Consider the following 18,968-nt stretch of genomic DNA (forward strand, 5'->3'; position numbering starts at 1 on the left):
CCAAGAAACAAAGGAAAAGCCACAGCAGGTTGGCTGATGTGTTGACTGGAGGGTCATTAGGCTTGGCTAGCATAAGATCCCAAAAGTTCCTTCAGTAGTCAGTGGCACTATTGTTCCTGCAATCTGTTGGGCAATTTGGGAAGTAGCCAAGTGAGGGCAGTGGTGTAGGTGGATGTGTGAGAGGCAATGGGAACATAAGTCATGGTTAGCCTCCTGGACAAGAAATGGGGGTAGTCATTTAAGAGAAAGACTGAGGGGCTTCTGAAAAGGTTTGGTTGAACAGGAATCCTCCCAGAAGGTGGGACGGGGAGGCTGCTGCGCGAAGGTGCTGGTTGGGGTGTCATGTAGGTTTGTCAGTGGATAGCCAGTCCTGGGGATGCAGTCATTTGCGCGCGCGCGTAGCTGGGAGCGCGGTGCTGGCGCTCGTGCTGCCAGCGCAAGGACAGGAAAACATCCGCCGGAGGCCGGGCTGGGCGGCGCTCCAGCGGTGCGGGCAGGGGCAGGTGCGCGGGGTGAGGAAGTGAGCGCATTCCGGGCCCCCAGCCGGCTGCCCTCCGGTGAATCACAGCCGACCCCCACCTGCCTGCCCTCCGTGGCCAGGAAGGAGAATGCAGCCTTTGGGGGGCTGCCGCCCAGGGAGATTTGGGGTGGGAGCTGAGGTGAGTTGTGGAAGAAGGGGGTCTCTGAGGGGGCTGCTACCCAGACAGCAAGCACTTCAGTGCGGAACACCGAGTCAGCTGAATACAGTAGGTGACTGGAGGACAGGTGGAAGGGATCGTCGTGGAGAGAGGGAAAAGGCCCGAAAAGCTTGCATAGAGATGAAAGGGGGCTAGGGGAAACAGCAAGATGGGAAGTGAGGCCCACAAAGGGAGAGGAGCAAAGCTCATCGGACCAGGAAGGAAACATGCCAAGGTGAGCACACAGGCGGCTCCTGCAAACAGATCCCCAGCAGGAGGGTAAGGTGCCAGAGGTGAGGCCTGCCCAGAGGCAGTGAGACAGCAAAGAAGCTTTCCTGGAGTAGTATCAAGAGGTGATTGAGCCCTACCTAGTTTGTGACTAGGTCAACAAAGGCTTTCAATGCCAGGTTGGGAAAGCAATGCCATGGCCTCACTGATACAGTAGGGCCATCTCTGTTAGGAGGAACAGTGAATGTAAGTCAGAACTTGTAGCAGGGCTCCATGCCTATTAGCCTTAAGTTATTCCAGAAGCTGAAATCTGAGGATCGCTGCTACTGGAAGTCTGCAGGAGCAGGAAAGTCTGTGAGACGCTTATCTCTAATAAGTTGCCAAAAAAGCTAGAAGTGGAGATGGGGCTCAAGTGGTAGAACGTCCAGTCAGTATTTGAGGAATAAACATTGAAAAACAATGATTTGCTTGCTCATTTTATCTATAGTCATTTAAAATTGCATGCTATATTGACCACAATTTTAGGTAATTTTGTTGAGTTTTTTTTTTTTTTTAAAGAAAAACGAACAAGGGCTGGGAAGGTGGCTCAGTGGTAGAGCACTTGCCTTGCATGCATGAGGCCCTGGGTTCGATTCCTCAGCACCACATAAGCAGAAAAAAAAAGCCGGAAGTGGCACTGTGGCTCAAATGGTAGAGTGCTAGCCTTGAGCTGAAGAGCTGAGGGACAGTGCCCAGGCCCAGAGTTCAGGCCCCACGACCGGACTCAAAAAAAAACAAACGAACAAAAATGGAAAAGTTAGTTGGGTGCTGGAGGCTCATGCCTGTAATCAGGAGGCTGAGATCTGAGGATCATGATTCAAAGCCAGCCCAGGCATAGAAGACTCCTATATCCAATTAACCACCAGAAAACTGGAGTGGCTCAAAGTGGTAGAGTGCTAGCCTTGAGCAAAAGGAGCTCAGCAACAGAGCCCCAGGCTCTGAGTTCAAGTCCCTTGTGGGGGGGGGGGGAATTGAACAACTCTGACTCAATATTTAGTGCCAAGTTTCCCTCACTGGCCGTACTGAGTTCTGTGTTATCAGTGTCTCCAATTCTGGTCAGCAATATGGCTCTTCTGTCTTTCCCTTGCTATTTTTCAGTCTTTATTTTTCACTTTAACAGCACCCCTTCCCCTTTAATCTACCCTGTATATGTTGAACCAAGCAAAACATTTCTTGGAATGAGGCATCCCATTCCATTAGACAGAGACAAGTAAATAACCCGTAATAGTATTTTTGTTAGGGTACTTACTCTCTTGTGTGGATAGGTTTGTAACTAAAGTTTCTAAAAATAAAGCTATTAACAATGGTATTTCTACAACATAACAACCTCACGTTTAAAATAGTATTTGGTACTTGTCAGAGAGATACTAATTATGATTTTTATGATTGGTGCTATCTTGGGCTACAGGCAGTTTACATATATTTATTTTAAATAATGTTTTTAAAGTTCCTTAAACTTTGCAGTAGCCTTTGGAAATCTGGGTCAGTTAATGAAGAAAAAGAGCATTTCCTACTTTGGGCCATGTTGCTTTCTCCCATGGTGTTTTTGCCCTAGCTCTGCCTTATTCCCAGTGGCTTTTCCCTTCATTCCTTTTTGCTCTGCTGGGCATCTTTAGAGGAAAACTTCACACTGACTTCCTCCACTATAAATTCGCTCCTTCCTCTCATCTCTACACATCTTTCTGCCAATATACACCACTACTTCTTCACTATTTTTTTTTTTAAGTCCACAGCCCTTTCTGGCTGTTTGCCATCTTTAACACTCTCTTGTTTAAAATTTTCTCTTTCTTTGATGAGACCTCAGGTTTTGAAAAGGGTAGGCTTTGACTGTTTATTCTGTACGGTCCAGTTCTGCCTTCCTTCCTGTTCTATCACTATTTTCTTATTCTAGGATGTTTCTGAGCTCCACGGTGCTTAATTTCTACAAAGCTGTAGACTTTCCTTTTTCTAGATACAGTTAAAGATGCTTTAAAAATTACTATTATTTTTACTGTTAAAGGTAGTTTCAACTTCACATCTCTTTCAGTTTCCCAGCATTCTGTGTCCAGAAACATGACATGACCATTGTCATAAAGTTTGTTGAATGACGATGTAAGCTTGATGTTTTTTACTAGGCACTGTATAGTGAATTTCATAATTTTGGTGTCAGATTCTTTAATGCTTACAGAAAAAAATGCTATCACATATGTGTGTGTAACTTTTTTGTTGTTTAAATATAAAAGGTTTACTTGATTTAGGCATATATATTACTTGCAGTTCTTTATTATTCACATTGTATTTAAGCTGAACCTGCAAACTCAGAGATATTCTTTTTTCTGACACCTTTATTATCTGTTTTGTTGTTGTTGTTGGTCATGGAGTTTGAACTCTGGGCCTGGGAACTGTCCCTGAGTTCTTCAGCTCAAGGTGAGTGCTCTACCACTTGAGCCACAGTGCCACTTCTGGTTTTCTAGTGGTTAATTGGAGATGAGTCTCAGGGATTTTCTTGCCCAGGCTGACTTTGAACTGTGATCCTCAGATCTCAGCCTCCTGAGTAGCTAGCATTACAGACAGGAGCCACCAGCACCCATCTTTACCTCTTTTTTGTGAGTACAAGTTCTGGGTTTTGAACTCAGGGCCTGGGCACTGTCATTAGTTTTTGTGCTCAAGGCTAGTGCTATACCACTTGAGCCAAAACACCACTTCTGGCTTTTCTGGTAGTTAATTGAAAATAAGAGTCTCACAGGCTTTCCTGACTAGGTTAGCTTCAAATTATGATCCTCAGATCTCAGCTTCCTAGATACTAGGATTACAGGCATGAACTACTGGTGCTTGGCTTATTATCTCCATTTTACATGCTGTCTAAAATGAATGGAAATAGAATGAAAAGAAATGAAAGATACATGAAATTAAGTGGCAAAGTATTAGATACACAAACATGAAAGCCATCTACTTTGTGTGCATAAATCTTGTCATCAACACACATGTACAGATAACAGAACCGTAGGCTATCATTTGAATCCATAAATATATACATCTATTCAACATATTTTATTGATATTATGAAGGAAAACGACATATTACATGCAAAATACACTTTGTGATAGAAGATGGAAATGGATAAATTCATAGAAGTTTAATAGACAACTTCCTTTGACATTCTATATTCAGAGTGAAGAAGGGTAAGAGGAGAGTGCTATGCCTATGAAGACATAGAGACATAAAGAAAGCTGAATTTCAGGCTGGAAAGGCTGTATGAATGGAGGATGTAGGTAGGGGGCTAGAATTCCAATTACATATGATGACTGTATCCAAACATCCCATATCTCTTTTTTTGGGGGGGTCGGTCGTGGGTCGCTGGGTGCTGTCCCTCAGCTCTTCAGCTCAAGGTGAGCACTCTACCACTTGAGCCACAGTGCCACTTTCTTCTGATGGTTAACTGGAGATAAGAGTCTCACAGACATTCCTGCCTGGGTTGGCTTTGAACCTTGATCCTCAGATCTCAGGCTCTTGGGTAGGATTACAGACATGAACCACCAGTGCCCAGCTTCAGCCCATATACCTTTAGACAATAGGAAAGATTCTTTCATGGTTAACAAATTGCAAGACTAGTCAGTTTTTCATTAGTAGTCCATATTGAAATTTTTCTAACCTGGCATTATGCCATTATAATTATTCTTATAAAATATTTATTTTTCTGCTTATAATTGATTATATGATAGTTCCAGCAACCAATAATGAATCCTTATTTAACTACCATTGTTACTAAATCCCCTGTCTACATATATGCTTTCATTTTCCAGCAGTCACTACTATTTGTGGTAATAGTGACTTAAAATTACATTTATGATCACTTCTCAGACATCTAAGATTGAATATAGTATATGTTCTTATCAGGTTAGCATCTGATATGTCCTTTAAAGTGTATGAATGGATTTTTTTTGTCCACTCCACATATCAACTTAGTATTGCAGTGCCTCCAGGAATAGAACAGACGCCTCTCCCCACAAAGGAATGAAACTGGTTGTTTAAAAATGCAATTATGTAGGTCTGGGAAGGTGGCTCAGTGGTAGAGCGCTTGTCTTGCAGGCATGAGGCCCTGGGTTCGATTCCTCAGCACCACATAAGCAGAAAAAGCCAGAAGTGGCGCTGTGGCTCAAGTGGTAGAGTGTTAGCCTTGAGCTGAAGAGCTGAGGGATAGTGCCCAGGCTCAGAGTTCAGGCCCCACGACTGACCAAAAAAGAAAAAAAAAAAATGCAATTATGAGATTCTGGTCTTTATTTCATTTGTAAATTGCTCTTTTTTTCCTCTTTCTTTCTTCCTTCCTTCCTTCCTTCCTTCCTTTCTTCCTTTCTTTCTTTCTTTGCTGGTCATGGGGCTTGAACTCAGTGCCTGGGCACTGTCCCTGAACTTCTTTGTGCTCAAGGCTAGCATTCTACCACTTGAGCCACATTGCCACTTCTGGCTTTTTTGAGTAGTTGATTGGAGATAAAGGTCTCACAGGGACTTTTCTTTTTTTTTTTGGGTCCGGTCGTGGGGCCTGAACTCTGGGCCTGGGCGCTGTCCCTCAGCTCTTCAGCTCAAGGCTAGCTCTCTACCACTTGAGCCACAGCGCCACTTCCGGCTTTTTTCTTTTTGCTTTTGTGGTCTGAGGGATTGAACCCAGGGCCTCAGGCATGCAAGGCAAGCGCTCTACCACTGAGCCACCTTCCCAGCCCTCACAGGGACTTTTCTGCCCTGGCTGGCTTTGAATACGATCTTCAAGATTTCAGCCTCCTGAGTAGCTAGGATTGCACGCGTGAGTGCCTGGCTTTAAATTTTTTTTTTTTTAATAAATTGAAAGCTAGGTACTTTGAAGACTTTTAGGATGTGTGTGTGTGTGTGTGTGTGTATACATATCTATATATAATTGTTTGTTTTTGCTATACCCAAGGCAAGATTTATGATAAAGCAACATTTATAACTTTTCTGGACAGTCTGCTGAATTGAATGGATTACTTCCTCCTGAGGTGGACACTTCTTGTTCCGCTCTTATTGAGCTAGCTTTGTTTACTAGATAGCTGTGATGCTAGAGTCTGTTCTTGCTCACCTACTTTTCCCTTTAAATTCTGCTCTTGGGGAAAAAATATGAGAGAATTCATTTTTCAGTGTGGCAGCTCTTTAAAGATTTGAAAAGGAATTGTTTTACATGAGCTATTGGTTTAAGCTTTCTCGTTTCAACAACACTGTCTAACAGAAATTTCTGTGATGGTGGAAATGTTCTTTTTGAGCTGTCTAATCAGTATACATTAGCTAGCAACATGTGGCTAGTAAACACTTGCCATTTGACTAGTGAGAACAAAAGTTTTAATACTGCTTTATTTTTATTATTAAGGTGTTTTACAAAGGGGCTGTCATTTCATAAGTCAGGTAATGAGCACATTTCTTTTTTGGACAATGTCACCCCTTCCTTAGCTTTCCCCCAATTGCCCCCTCCCATGTCTGCCCACAAGTTGCATGTGTTATTTTCCCACATAGTGTATACTGAATAGCATGATTGTATTTGTTCACGCTTAATTTTTTAAAATTTAGATTCAACTAGCAAGATGCACCAAGTGGCTGTTGTTATACAGTGTACTTCTGAACTCTGGGAATTAAATCTTTTCACATGTCTGCCTTGGCTGCCTCAGAAATCTTTTCAGAACACAGTGAAGAAGTGGGATGTAGAACAATTGCTGGCATGAACCAAGCCCTGAGTTAGTTCTCAGTCCTGCAAAACAAAGAAGAAAGGCAAAAAAGATAAAACTATCCTTGTAGACTTGTCTAGAAGCCAGTCTGAAACAACTGAGGAAATCCTCAAACACAACTCCCAAAGCCCTATGGAGTAATGTCAGTTTTTATTGAAGGCTTCTTAGAAGGGGAAGATAAGGGTTATATGTTCATATCACATCCTAAAAACAAAACTTTAAAAGGTCCTTATTGGCTGGACACCAGCGGCTCATGTTTGTAATCCTAATTACTTAGAAGCCTGAGATTGGGAGGATTGTAGCTGGGGTCAGCCCAGGCAAAAAGTTTGTGAAACCCCTTCTCAACCAATAGCGAGGCATAGTGGCATGTTTACCATCCCAGCGAAAACAGGAAGCCTAAAATAGGTGGGATATGAGACCCTACCTCAAAAATAATCAGAGAGAGAGGGAGCGAGAGAACTTAGGAACTCGAGAGGTGAAATCCAGAGATCTTAACTTTTACGACACTCCCTTCCACCCCCAACCAGGAAATTTTTATGCCCTAGTTTTGACCCTCCTGTGGCATAACTGCTGCATTACCCACATTTTTCCCCCCTGCAAGTTGTTCTGGTACTCCAGCTTTGCTTCCGCTCTTGGCCTCATGATGCCAACACAAATAGGGAGGCCTCAGGTTACCAGGACAACGGGAGCTCAGGAAACTGTAAAGACTCAGTACTCCCACGGCATCATGGACAGTGGCTCTGCTGGATGACTTTGGCCTTAGGGACTCAGTCCTACTTCCCTGTCCCCCAGAACACTCAAATCAGAAGATACAGAGACCTGACAGTGGGACGTAGAGAGGATAGCATGAAGAATGGTGAATGAAGCTTTTGTTCTAATATTGATATTTCACATCACTTTGGGGATAACTGAATTTGTAATAGTGAGACTTTTATTTCCCTAAAATCTGGTTAGATTGCAAGCTTTGGTGGCAGGATTCTCTCATTTGCTCATGTCATTGATACCTATTTCACTGAACCTTGAGTCTTTTCATTCACCTACTAGATGTCCATAACTTTCTTTGGGCTAAAAGATTTGATTGAATGAAAGCTGCTAATGTTTGGCCAGAAAAAACAGTTGCTAAACAAAAGATTTGGGTTCTATTGATGTCTTATCAAAGCTAGTCATTATTTAAGGAAGGTCATCTAACTTGTCTCTTTTATTTTTTAAATTAGCATATACTAATTGTACAAAGGTGTTCCCACTGCATTTCTACATATTCGCATAATGTACTTGGATTGAGTTCACCCCCTCTTGTTAGACTTTCTTATTCCTTCTCCTACCTTTTAACTTGCTGTAATGGGTTTCATTATTCTATGACCTCCAGGCTTGAGCTTGATCCTTTAGCTTTTTTTTTTTTTGCCAGTCCTGATGCTTGAACTCAGGGCCTGGGCACTATCCCTGAGCTTCTTTTGCTCAAAGTTAGCACTCTATCGCACTGAACCACAGTGCCACATCTGGTTTTTTCTATGTATGTGGTACTGAGGAATCGAACCCAGAGCTTCATGCATGCTAGGCAAGCATTCTACCACTAAGCCACATTCCAGCCTCCTTTAGCTATTTCACACAAGGCTAGTATTGTACTACTAGAGCCACAGGTCTACTTCTGGTGGTTGTCTTTTGCTTTTTTAAAAATAATTGATTAATTTGAGATAGAGTTTTATGGACTTTCCTGCCTGAGTTAGCTTGGAATGGCCACCTTCAGCTGAGTAGCTAGGATTGCAGATGTGGGTCATTGGTGCCAGGCTTTACAATGCTTTTTTCATACATGAGGATGCTGTACGTCAAGTCACACTGATTCACTTTCTCTTCACTTTCCTTCTTTAAGTCCCTTTAAAGTTATGAATAAGTGAAAAACTGTTTGCACTTAGATACAATGGTGAATGGTCCAAAATGAGTAGACCATCTCCATGGAGCTTTCAAGGCAGGCAAGAGCAAAGGGGAATAAAGAACAATAAGGCAGACTTGCTAGTTCTTTTCAAACAGTTGAAGGATGGTTTTGTGGAGGAGGGATTAGATTTATGTGATTTAGCTTCAGAAAGTGGAGTAAGAATCTCCACTTAGATGACAGTGATGGAGGAGAAATTTGGGCTTGAGAGGGAAGAACTTTTGAATAATTTAAGGACCTCCAAATTGATATGAGCTAAATTGTTAGCCAGTGAATAATGTATGCCTCACATAGAGTTAGATTAGTATTTTTTTTTTTTTGCCAGTCCTGAGACTTGAACTCAGGGTGGGCACTGTCCCTGTGCTTCTTTCGTACAAGGCTAGCACTCTACCACTTGAGCCACAGGCCAGTTCGGTTTTCTGAATAGTTTATTGGAGATAAGAGTCTCAAGGACTTTCCTGCCCAGGCTGGCTTTGAACCATGAGCCTCAGATCTCAGCCTCCTGAGTAGTTAGGATTATAGGCGTGAGCCACCAGGCGCCTGGGGAGATTGGGATTTGGATGAGAGATTTGACCTATAAGGAGAGATAGTTAAATTAAAAAAAAAACTCAGTTTTACCTTTTATATGATTTTATTGCAACTGATCAGATGATTACTATTTTTCTAGGCCCTCTGCTAAATTCACCTCCTTGAATCATTAAATAGTATAGTTAATAGTATGGGCTTTAGCCGTTTCTCAGATTTAGTTCCTTAGCCCTCTGGAGATTGCTCAAGAATGTTTCCAAAGTGGCTGGGACCGACAAAGAGCTCTGAGCCTGTTAACTACACCTCTGTCAGAACAATCTTGCCTGGGCTGGCTTTGAACTGTAATCCTCGGATCTCAGCTTCCTGAATAAATAGGATTATAGGCATGAGCTACCAGCATTAAGCAAAAAATCAGTTTAAAGTCTGTGATATTCCAAGATCTACATTTTACTGACAGAGAGATTGGAGATGTGGTGCAGGGACTGTCCTGCCAAAGGCCACACTGCTGGTAAATTTCAGAATTGGGATTCAAATCTAGCTTCTACCCACCCCTACCCCATATACACACATACTTGGGATGCTAGGAATTGACAAGTGCTCTGCTATTTAGCAGATGCCAGCCCCTAGCTCTTCTGATTAAATATTTGTTTTTTCATGTTACTAGTCTACTTTTTATAAGTCAATAAATGTTTCCCTCCATTTTGCTTATTACCAGTGTAATTTAAAATTTTATTTCTTCAGATCTACTATTCTGTTTTTTTTTTTAAGTTTAGTAAGATTTAATGTAACAGAGTTAAAGTAGGGAGAAATAGAAGAATAGAAACATTTCCTGTTTGCCATGCAGAAAGTGAGAGTTAAAAGACTACTACTTTTCTGTTAGCTACATGGTGAATCTCCTTGCTACCCAGTCTCTCCTTCTGACCTATATTGTATATTCTGTTGCCCTTTTAGTCTTCTTGAAACATTGTTTTCATCATGTGATTTCTCCTGTCAAGAACCTTCTCTCTATTGTGTATAAGAAGAAATTCAGCCTCACACTGAATTAAATTCTTTAGGATCATCCCCTTGTTGAGCGTAATGTGAACCCAAATCCATCTTAATTAATGAGTTACATAATAGTGAGACTAACTGAGTCCCTCCCTACTTCTGGGCTCTAACTTTGGCAGACTTTTTATGTACAGTTTTAACCAGGCATAGTGAGAAGCTGCAAAATAAATAGAGTCACATTCACAAAGCAAGTTGCATAATTTATAGTATACATGCATGCATATTTTTTTTTTTGGGTCCGGTCGTGGGGCCTGAACTCTGGGCCTGGGCACTGTTCCTCAGCTCTTCAGCTCAAGGCTAGCGCTCTACCCCTTGAGCCACAGCGCCACTTCTGGCTTTTTTTTCTTTTTGCTTATGTGATGCTGAGGAATCGAACCCAGGGTCTCAGGCATGCAAGGCAAGTACTCTACCACTGAGCCACCTTCCCAGCCCATACATGCATATTTTAAAAGTTTTTTATTTATTTTTTTATTGTGAAAATACCATACAGAGGGGTTACAATTACATGAGCAAGGTAACGAGTACATTTCTTATCAAGCATTGTTGCCTCCTCTTTTGTTTCCCCTTACCGTCCCTTCCCATCTCCCCCCCACACACATCCACACCCCCGCCCCCTGAATGCATATTTTTTAAAAAGGCATGAAACATACAATTATCTGGATAAAAAAGCACATCAAACTGTAAGACAAAGACTGAAAATAAGGCAGAGGAGAGGTGAGGAAGGGGCAACTTGAAATGCTTATTTCTTCACCATAGAAGTTTCCCATAGAAGGGAAACATAAGGGCCCAGGCTCAACTAGCCTCACTGCTATTTCTTTGGTTCTTATATATTACTACTAAAGAAGTAAGTGATGAGCTGGGTACTGGTGTCTCACACCTGTAATCTTAGCTAATCAGTAGACTGAAATCTGAGGTTTGTGGTTTGAAGCCAGTGTGGGCAGGAAAGTCTGTTGAAGCTCCTATCTTCAATTGACCACCAGGAAACCAAAAGTGGTGTTGTGGCTTAAAGTGATAGAGTGCTAGCCTTAAGCAGAAGAGCTCAGGGACAGCTCCAAGGTCCTGAATTCAAGCCCCAAGGCTGACAAGAAAGAAAGAAAGAAAGAAAGGGAAGGAAAGAAAGAAGGTAGTTTGGTCAAGTGCCATCCATGTCACTATCTGGGTAGAAAGGCTTGGAAGGGATAAATCCCCAGGAAGCCCCTTGATGTCTATCAGAGAAGAGCAAATACTTGATTTTAGTCTTCTCATAAAGGTTGTACATAGGGAGTGAGAGTAAAATGCTTGAAAAGGTATCAGAATACTCAGGCATGTGAATGTAGGGGGCCCCAAATGACAAATATTCAGTCCACTGAAATTGCCTCTCTTTCCCGAGCTTCTGAGGGTGTGGTGATTGAATTGAGGGCCTCATACTTGCTAAGGGTCTACCACTTGTACCACACACCTCCAAGCCCTTTTTGGATTGCTTATTTTTGAGATATGGTCTCATTTGATACCAGCGCCAGCCTAGGTTGTGTTCCTTCTATCTGTGCCTCCCTTGTATGTCTGGGGATAACAGGCACGCACCTCTGTGCCCATAACAGATACATGCCACTGCACACAGGATTGTCCATGGAGTCTCATAAATTTTGATGCCTTGGCTGGCCTCCTAGATTCCTTGATCTCTGCCACCCAAGTAACTAGGATTACAAGCCTGAGCCTCCATGCCCAGTTCCCCTTAAATGATCTAGTGGGAGACTATCAGGAAGAAAAGAAAGGGCTGGGAAGGTGGCTCAGTGGTAGAGCGCTTGCCTTGCATGCCTGAGGCCCTGGGTTCGATTCCTCAGCACCACATAACCAAAAAGAAAAAATCTGGAAGTGGCGCTGTGGCTCAAGTGGTAGAATGCTAGCCTTGAGTTGAAGAGCTGAAGGACAGCACCCAGGCCCAGAGTTCAGGCCCCATGATTGGACCCAAAAGAAAAAAGAAAAACTAAACCAAAAAGGGCTGTGGCATGGTTCAAGTGGTAGAGTGGTTACTTAGCAAGTGGAAGGCCCTGAGTTTAATCTCTAGTATCATCCTCCCCACTCAAAAAAATATAAATGTTTCTTGTTTCACATAATTATTTTTAACTTTACTAAGATATAATTTGCATACAAGAAATACAAGAAGGGAAGTGGTGCTGTGGCTTAAGCTGTAGAAAGCTCGCCTTGAGCTGAAGAGCACTTGCCTTGAGCTGAAGAGTGCAGGGACAGCACCCAAGTCCAGAGTTCAAGCCCCAGGACTGACCAAAACAAACAAAAAAAAAACCCAAGAAGGTGCACCCATTGTAAATGTATGGTTCAGTGAGGTGGGTTTTTTGTTTGTTTTTGTCAGTTGTGGGCCTTGAACTCAGAGCCTGGGTGCTGTCCCTGAGTTCTTTTGCTCAAGGCTAGCACGCTACCATTTTGAACTACAGCTCCCTTCTGGTTTTTGTGGGTTAATTGGAGATAACAGTCTCATGAGGACTTTTCTGCCTGGGCTGGCTTTGAACCTGGATCCTCAGCTCTCAGCCTCCTGAGTAGCTGGGATTACAGGCGTGAGCCACCTGTGCCAGGCTAAAGTACATTTCTTTTTGGGCAAGGTCACTCCTTCCCAGTTTTTCCCTTTTATCCTCATCCTTTATGGAATCTTGTGATGCGTAGTAATTTCAAAATGGTCTAATTTATTAGACCTTCCTCAAAATGTGATCCCACTAATTGAAGAATTTTAAACATGTTTTGCTGTCTTTTCTTTTTCTATTCATGTATTCTTTTTGTTTAATAGAGAGAAAAGGGAGATGGTTGCTTCATTGATGTCAAGTCTTCTTTAAATCCTCCAAGCAATCTTTTCCCTGGGGAGTTACACTATAAAATCCTAACTATGACTATTATGCAATCTCAAAATACCATATATGATATGTATTTTATATAATATTTATGTGGCAATAACCACACATGTGGCCACACCCAATGAAACAAGGTCATGTTTACAGAAGGGATATTGGGAGATAAGTGATGCTATGATTGTGAATGAATTCATCAAGGAAATAAGTCTGGGGAGAAGAATGTAGAATCCCAAGGGCAGAAGCTAAGGGGAAAACCCACAATTGGGAGGAGGAAGAGGAGCCTCCTGGTGAGAGATTAGTTGGACATCCTGATAGGATAACTAGGACAGTGAGCTGTCGTTCAGGCCGTGGCAGGAGTGTGTGAGGAAGGAAATGACTATCAACAGTGTCAAATATAATTGCCGTGACACTTGGGGAATACATGGTCTGTAAAGCAGCATCCTCACTGTGTTCTTCCTCATCTAGATCATTCTAAAGCTTTAACCTTATACTATTCAATTCCATTCAATAACTACTTTTGGGTTGAACACAAACTGTGGTGGAGTTGTCTAAAAGGCTTTAAGTTGTGGTTTAAAGTCACATCTCTTATTTTTAATTTAGATTTTGAATTGTTATTATAAAGGTGATGTACAGAGGGGTTACAGTTATGCAAGTCAGGTAATGAGAACATTCCTTTTTGGACAATGTTACCCCTTCCCTCACTTTTCCCCAATTTTTCTCTCCTATCCCCACCCACAAGTTGTATAGTTCATTTTCAACATAGTGTCTAGTGAATATCACTGGTGCATTTGTTTGTCCTTGGTGTTAGAGTATAGTAGACTTTGCCAGAAAACCACGGAGACATCCAGGTACAAAGAACAACAAAAAAAGTTGTATTGCTGGTAAGCAGGGAGCAGTGAGAAGTGCCAGCTATTGTCTGAGGTGACCTATATAGCTTACTGAGGCTAGGAGGGGCTAGAAGGGGCTAGGAGGCGGAGACCCTGGTGTGGACCTGAGGACCAGGGGCTTCATCATGGTGAATTAGGATTTATGGCTGCTGCCCAAGTAGTAGATAAGGGGCCCTGCAGCTGCCCAGACCTGGAGGTTAAAAAAGGGCTCTTGTTGACTTATTTGGTGATAGCTGCTCCAGAGGAGTGTCATCTCAAGGTAAAGGGGGTTGGAGGCTGATTATTTACTGCCTTTACTACATGGGCCTAGTGTTGCCTAGGAAAGAAGCATGCTAAGCTGTGGAAAGGGTAAGGAACATGCTAAGACATCAGAAGGGAGCTTATTGGGCTTATACTTGGTCCCTCCCAAAGACAGGTAAATGAACAAACAAGACAGAAAAGAAGACAAAAACAGTAACAAAGGAAAAAATCTCTTATTTTCATTTCTGGAGTTCATTTTGATAAATATTTTATTTATATGATTAGAGGCACATAGGCATTGCACCTTTGAGTCACATCTCTTTTTCTTTTTCTTTTCTGTCGGTCATTGTGTTTTTGAACTCGGAATGAGTGCTGTCCCTGAGCTTTTTTGCTCAAGGCTAGGGCTTACCACTTTGAGACGTAGTGCCACTTCCAGTTTTCTGGTGCTAATTTAAGAGTCTCATGGGAGTTTCCTGCCCTGGCTGGCTTTGAACCATGATCCTTAGATCTCAGCCTCCTAGGTAACTAAGATTACAGGTGTGAGCCACCAGCACCCAGCTACCTTCTTGTTTAGAAATGTAGTTGAGAGCCGGGCCAGGTCGCTCACACCTGTAATCCTAACTACTCAGGAGGCTGAGATATGAGGATCATGGTTCAACGCCAGCCCGGGCAAGAAAGTCCATGAGACTCTTAACTCCAATTAACAACTCAGGAAACCGGAAGTGGCACTATGGTTCAAGTGGTAGAGTACTAGCCTTGAGCTGAAGAGCTGAGGGACAGTGCCCAGGCCCAGAGTTCAAGCCCCACGACTGACAAATATATATATATATATGTAGTTGAGCTTCATATATCATATAGCCATCCCTTCACTTGAATATCCAGTAGGAGACATTGAGTAAAATTGTTCTTATTGCCCTGGGATTGGGAACCAGGGCCTAAAGCTGGGGATAAGAAAACACTAAGTGCATTTTAGAGAGTTGATAAAAGAAGTCGTCGAACTGGCCCTGCAGTTTCCAACCACTAACCCAACTTATTCCTCCCACCCTGTCTCCACCCCACCAATGTAAGATACAAGTTAAGAAGGGTGTTATGAGCTGGCTGCCAGTGACTCACACCTGTGATCCTAGCTACTCAGGAGGCTGAGAACTGAGGATTGTGGTTCAAAGCCAGGCCCTCAGGAAAGTCTGTGAGAGTGCTATCTCCAATGAACCACCAGAAAACTGGAAGTGGAGCTGTGGCTCAAATGGAAGCGTTCTAGCCTTGTGCAAAAGAAGTTTAAGAACAGTGCCCTGAGTTCAAGGCCCAGGACTGGCACACACACACACACACGCACACGCACACACACACACACACACACACACACACACACACACACACACACCTGGCAGCACTGGTGGCTCACACCTGTAATCCTAGCTACTCAGGAGGCTGAGATCTAAGGATCTCGGTTCAAAGCCAGCCCAGGCAGGAAAGTTCATGAGACTCTTATCGCCAATAAACCACCAGAAAACTGGAAGTGGTGCTGTAGCTCAAGTGGTAGAGAGCTCACCTCGAGCTGAAAGCTGAGGGACAGTGCCCAGGCCCAGAGTTCAGGCCCCATGACCAGCAAAACAAAAACAAAAATCTTCCCCCCTGTTTTACATTTGCTTTCTTTTCAAGAAGGGGTTTTTGACTAAAAATCAGGTCTGAAAAATAGGTTCCATGGGGAAACCATTTAAGGATTTTTAAACAAGAGCGTGATATAATTAGGTTTTTGTTTCAAAAGGTTGCTTTGGCACCACAACACATGGTGGAGACTGGATAGAAGGAGGAAAAAACTAGACTCAGACACTTGAAACTTTTAGCATGAAACAATAATCAGAATTGGCATTGTGGCTTCATCCCATTTCACATGTAGTAGGGGTTTTCTGGAGTGCTAATTCCTACTCAGTGGTCTCTCCATTTCCAATTCCTGCTTAGTACCTTTGCAACCTCCCATCCTCATTCTTTCCTCTTCATCTTGGCACTCACTCAACTACCAAGTTCTGTGGTTGCTTTGTTCAAATTATCTCAGATTCATTTCTCTCTCCATTCCTCTACCATCATCCTATATCAGGCATGTACAATTTTGTGCTTGGATTTGTCTAGAAACCTCTTAAACTCCTCTTCCTGCTTTTAGTCTCTCTGATCTTTCATTACCACTGCTTAGCTACTCTTTTATTATTTTTGCTTGTTCTGGGGCTTGAACTCTGGGCCTGGGCTAGCTCTCTACCAATTGAGCCACAGCTCTACTTCTGGCTTTTTGTAGTTAATTGAAGCCAAGAGCCTGCCTGGGCTGGCTTTGAACCTTGATCCTTAGACTTCAGCCTTGAGTAGCTAGGATTACAGATGTGAGCCACTGGTACCCAGCATAGCTATTCTTTTTGCTTCAAATAACATATTACAGCACATAAAAAAGAGCCAAGTTTAGTAAATTTTTGATTTAGACTTTTCTCTTTTTTCCCAGCCTTTTTGTTTTTCTAGGAAATTCTAAGCAGAGCAGAGGGTTAAAAATAGTGAGAAATACATTTCTAATCATAAGCTATAGTAGCCATGTTTCCTTTGCTTCTTTCACTGTGAGATGTTGTAAACCTACAAGTACTTAGTAAAAGGGGAACACATATCCCTGTTGGTGCTTGCTTCTTGCCAATATTGTGAAGAAAGTGGACTTTAAATGGACTGGAAGAGAATATTATGTTTGAGATTGTTTCTCTGGATGTTCCCCAGGGATGGTAAGTGAACATGGAGATGGAAATGATGGTGAAGGTAGAGAGTAGGCACATGGGGAGCAATAGTATGCCCAAGATATGCTGGTATAGACCTGGATGGAGCAGACAGGTAACATATGTCCACTTGCAGTTCGGATCTTCAAGAATATAAATGTAGTTGGGCACCATAGCTCATGCTTGTAATCCTAGCTACTCAGAAGGCTGAGACCTGAGGCTTGTAGTTCAAGGTCTAGGTAGACAAAAGTGGAAGCTGTTTATCTCTAACCAGCAAAAAAATGGAACTGGTGGTGTGGTTTAAGTGGTGGAGCACTAGCCACAACAGAAAAAGCCTCATAGTCCCCCACACACACCAGAAAGGAAGAATAGAAATGAATGTGGGTGTTTCTAACTTTTCTTAAATTCTTCTTTTTATTTCTTTTTATTTATTTATTTTGGGTCTGGTCGGGGGGCCTGAACTCTTGGCCTGGGTGCTGTCCCTCAGCTCTTCAGCTCAAGGCTAGTGCTCTACCACTTGAGCCACAGTGCCACTTCCGGCTTTTTTTCTTTTTGCTTATGTGGTGCTGAGGAATTGAACCCAGGGCCTCATGCATGCAAGGCAAGGGCTCTACCACTGAGCCACCTTCCCAGCCCCTCTTAAATTCTTCTTATGGGACACATTGACTCTGTGCAAAACATTTGCCATTAGAAAATGACTTGTCTAGATTATGTATTACCAATAAAGCTGACATTTCTGTTAATCTCTTCAGACATATACTTAGGCAGGTAAGTTGGAAGCTGGGGTCTAATTTGAAAATATTTTAACTGATTTACTTTTGGTGCTGGGGATTGAATCCAGGGTTTCCCACATGCTAAGCTTGAACTCCACTACTGAACTTTCAAAAGACAGAGATGTATGAATTCAAAGGAAAGGCATTTGGCCCCTTGAACAATCATAGCAGCTGTTTGCAGAAGTTGAGAAGGTAACTGGGCTTCTGTGTGTGTGCTGCATGATGGGGGAGGAGACCAGGAGGTAGGGAGGACACATGAGTAGAAATGGTCTCCTCTTCTTCCCCCTCCCTCTCCCCCCTCCTCCTCTTTTCCTGATTGAAATGTATCTTGTAGAATCCCCATGTTTGTGCTTTATTTGACTCTACTTTTCATGGCTGTTCTCTGCCCTCTGTTGGTAGATTCTCTTGGAGACCTGCCTTTCTTATATACTGGGGACAAGTAAATATAGGTAAATCCTTTTTCTAGGGGCTGGGAAGATGGCTCAGTGTAGAGCGCTTGCCTTGCATGCCTGAGGCCCTGGGTTTGATTCCTCAGCACCACATAAGCAAAATGAAAAAAGCCAGAAGTGGCGCTGTGGCTCAAGTGGTAGAGCTCTAGTCTTGAGCTGAAGAGCTGAGGGACAGTGCCCAGGCCCAGAGTTCAGGCCCCACAACTGGACCCCAAAAACAAACAAACAAAGAAACAAAACCTTTTTCTATAGCCCTGACCAGTTAGAGAGAAGACTGGAAAATATATTTTGTTTCTTTGGAATCCTGCAATTATGGAAGGAATAGTCGAATGTAGAACAAATTCAAGGATCCATATTTAGCTGTGAAATCAGCTCAGTTAAACGCACTGTTCACTGTTTGAGTCTTGGGTATCAGGATAGACCATAGAGAAGAGTGAAGTGACTCTAAATCTCACAGCTGTCCCAGGACTCTGCTAGGGTCGTGAGGCCGGGGTTGGCCTGGAGTTAGGATTTCTTTCAGCAAAGAAATATGGCAGCTTGGAATTTACAACAGCTTCTAGCAGCTAATCAATTGAGGCTCTGCAGGCTCTGGACCAGAAACACTAAAAGCAGTGTTTTGGCTCATCTTGCCCAAAAGAAATTCAGGTGGTCTCTGTGGAGTAGTAGAAAACCATAATACCCCTACAGAGAAGATGTTGGACCCTCGCTATGTGCCACTTAGGAGAGTCTGAGATTTCCCAGGCTTTGAATGCATTGCATCAGGGTCACTAAACACTGACGGAATCTTATTGTCTATATCCAAGAAAACAGCAGTAGCTTGGACCCGTTGCTGTAGACCAGGGGTGAGGCAGAATACCATGGTGGACAGGATGTAGTAAAGAAGAACTGCTTAC

General features: G+C 42.8%; 1 pseudogene; it reads left to right on the plus strand.

Moving 5' to 3' along the window:
- Positions 1–4,772: 4,772 nt before the first annotated feature.
- LOC122124450 lies at positions 4,773–4,922 on the plus strand (annotated as a pseudogene).
- The last annotated feature ends 14,046 nt before the right edge of the window (positions 4,923–18,968 follow it).

This window comes from Dipodomys spectabilis, unplaced genomic scaffold (assembly GCF_019054845.1).
Source record: "Dipodomys spectabilis isolate Male_0828 unplaced genomic scaffold, ASM1905484v1 ptg000006l, whole genome shotgun sequence".
In the NCBI taxonomy this organism is placed as follows: domain Eukaryota; kingdom Metazoa; phylum Chordata; class Mammalia; order Rodentia; family Heteromyidae; genus Dipodomys; species Dipodomys spectabilis.